At 42.2% G+C, this 3,283-nt stretch overlaps 1 pseudogene; it reads right to left on the reverse strand.

The window, feature by feature from the left end:
- Positions 1 to 685: 685 nt before the first annotated feature.
- On the reverse strand, positions 686 to 1,659 carry LOC116477420 (casein kinase I-like; annotated as a pseudogene).
- Between the last annotated feature and the right edge of the window lie 1,624 nt (positions 1,660 to 3,283).

Genomic DNA, 3,283 nt, shown 5'->3' on the forward strand with positions numbered 1-3,283 from the left:
AATAACAAGAACTTTATAAAATTAATGCAGAGTCCTGAGAATAACCTAGTAGTCACTTAGTTTTTCTTACATCTTCACTTTGGATGCTGTTATTTCTAGCACGAGTGAGCAGGCAGAGTCTTTCATATGCTCAAACAATGGAATATTTGGTTGCTACCATATCAATTGGCTTTCAAGCAACAAGACAACCATTTTAAGAATGTTTTAAGTGAAGAACTTGCAAACCCCAGGGATGGAAAGATGCTAAGAATGCAAAATTGTGAGCACTTACAACCATCACAACTGTGGCTGAAGATTTTATCTCCTTCTTCTTAAATGAGATCTCAAAGTAGTATAGTTCAAAACAAAAGGTTTTAACAAAAAAATTGACATATGCCTAATTTCTCCACTAATTTGTGTGAGTCAAACATTTAATTTTTCTATTTGAAAAAGATGCAGTAGAAAACTGGACACCATGTTTCACTATCTCAGTTAATATTCACAATTACAGCAGCTGCAATTCAGGATGCAGCATTACCTGTGCTGCCCAGAGTCAGTTCATACGAAATTAAGTTCCTAACACCAAGTAGATGGTTGCAACTACCATTGGCTAGTGTACGTATGAAATAAAATTTCTAGCAGCAACAAATGCCAGATCAAAAGCAAGAGATCATCTGCTCTGCTTCTTCTGTTCCTCAGCTCATGCTTAGAAACCTGTGGGGGTTTGGGACTGCTGACCCTGCCCACTGGAAGAGGCTGTCTGCTGCACTACTTTCAGCTTTAACATTGTCCAATAAAACGTTTAGTCGTATTGGTGATTCAGGGTCCTCGAAAGAATGCGGAATAGCTGTCTGAGATACACCTCATCCGGGACTTCCTCAAAGTGTAGTCCGCGATTATAGTTTAAGCACATGGCAAATTCTGCAGGAAACTCCTTACATAAAACTTCAACAGGAGTGGGCATCTTCTTTTCACTAATCTTTTCATATTTTGTTTCTTTGTTGCGGACCTTAGTCCTTGCCATGGCAAGCTCGTTCTGTTAAAACACATCAAAACAGCCTAAGGATTCCACGTCATCTCTGTGACTCTGCTCAGTACCAAGATGTGCATTGATGCTGGCACATCGGGCAGTGCTAGTGAGATTTTTATGTTACCTGCACAGTATGTGTTGCCTTGTCCTGCTGTTGTTGTATTTTTTGACCAAACCAGAATCAATAAGGAATAACTTACTACAGTGATGCCCAATACCTTTAGGGAGTTATCTGGTTTAATGTCTCTGTGTATAAAATTGTTCGTATGCACATACTCAATTTTATTGATCGTCTGCTCAGCTAACATAAGTACAGTTTTCATTGTGAACCTTCTTGAAGAGAAATTGAAGAGGTCTTCGAGGCTAGGTCCCAGAAGGTCTATGACTGGTACATTGCAGTCTTTTTCCTGATCATACCACGGTATGTGGGGGATGCCAACCCTACCTTGAAGAATCTTACAGAGTTTGCTTTCCTACAGTAACTGGGGATGCCTGGCCTTTTGAGATTCTAGCTTCACTGCCACTTCCTCGCCATTGGTGATGTTGATGGCCAGATAAAGGTCCCGGAAGGAGCCAGACCTGATCTTCCTTACTAGTTTATATTTCCCTCAAACAATAAATTTGGCCTTGGATCCGCTGCTGCTCGCCATCCTGAGAGATGAAGACGGAGGCTGAGGCCAAGTCCAGACGCCTCTGAGAGGAGGACGGAGGCCTCTGGGGCTCCTCCACGGCGGAAGGTGGCAGGAAACGGGACATGGAACACAGAGGCCTCCCTCATATTCGCGGCCCAGAATCAGCTGAGGGAGAACCTGATCACCGCTGCTCAGTCAGGTTTCTTGTTGCCAGGCTGCAGTTTGTGAAAGGGTTCTTGCAGTTACAAGGCTGGGCCACTTGTTTCTGGGCGGCGCCACTGCCTTGCTGTCTCTGCTATGTGCAGGCTGGAAAAAGGGGTGCGGTGAGCTAGGGCAGGGATACCGTTGCCACCACTGCCAGCGGTCCCAGCCCGGAAGGACCCCTGTCCCTCTGCCGAAGCCGCCGTCTTGTTACTCCAGCTCCAGCCCAATAGTTTCACTCTGAATTTTCTTAGCGCATTACACTTTCTTAAAGCCCTTTTCATATTTTCCTTATCTTCACCTCATTCTCTTAATGGAAGGTAATTCGTTGAAAAAAGGCTGATGTTTTCATTGTGTCCCTGCCCATTCTCCAAGGCTTACCAGCTGCTTTGTAGAAACTTGCTCCACAGGGGAAATGTTAGGTTACATGCAATAGAATAGAAAAAGTGGCACTTAGTACTTTTGAGGGTAAGTGTCCCTTCTTTCAGTAAGAGTTCTTTCACTTTGCAAGTCTGAGGGAAAGCATAGTGACTATGTATGCTGAAGTGGTTTGATACGGTTTGGCTGTGTCCCCACCCAAATCTCATCTTGAATTGTAGGTCCCATAATTCTCACATGTCTTGGGAGTGGTCCTGTGGGAAGTAATTGAATCATGTGGGCGGGTCTTTCCCGTGCTATTCTTCTGATAGTGAATCAGTCTCACAAGATGTGATGGTTTTAAAAAGGGGGAGTTCCCCTGCACATGCTCTCTTACCTAGCACCATGTAAGACCCTGACTTTGCTCCTCATTCGCCTTCTGCCAGGATTATGAGGCCTCCTCAGCCATGTGGAACTGTGAATCAATTAAATCTCTTTCCTTTTTAAATTACCCGGTCTCGGGTATGTCTTTATTAGCAGCGTGAGAACAGACTAATACATGGTTAAACCCAAGAAACCATAGTGAACTCTCAAAGAAAATATATTTATCAGACTGTCTCAGTATATGTGGACAACATGGTAGTTAAGTATCCCCTGGACTTTTGTATGAACAAATTGAAAGACTGAACTCACTCCCACTTAGTAAGCACGTCTGATCTACAAGGCTAGAAATTGCAAAAATAATCAGACACCAATTTAGCTCTTAGAAATTAATTCGCTCATGAAATGGATGCAGCCTAATTATTGCATAAATTATTATTTCTTCAAGTAGCTGTTAAAATCTTAGGTGTAAATTCCCATTATGCCAATGAATATTTATGTGGTATATATCTCCAAAAATATTATGGAAGACAGGGAAAATAAGATTCAAAATGCAAGTATGTGCTTCCTAGGCAATTTATCCAGAAATCTATTAATGGCCAAAACAAATTTAATCAAAGTCGTTTTTTACTACTCTTTTAGTTCTGGCACTTCTTCCTACTGATAATAGATCTTGTCATATTGGCATAGCTAATATCTGTTG

This window comes from Hylobates moloch, unplaced genomic scaffold (assembly GCF_009828535.3).
Source record: "Hylobates moloch isolate HMO894 unplaced genomic scaffold, HMol_V3 SCAFFOLD_11, whole genome shotgun sequence".
Lineage (NCBI taxonomy): Eukaryota > Metazoa > Chordata > Mammalia > Primates > Hylobatidae > Hylobates > Hylobates moloch.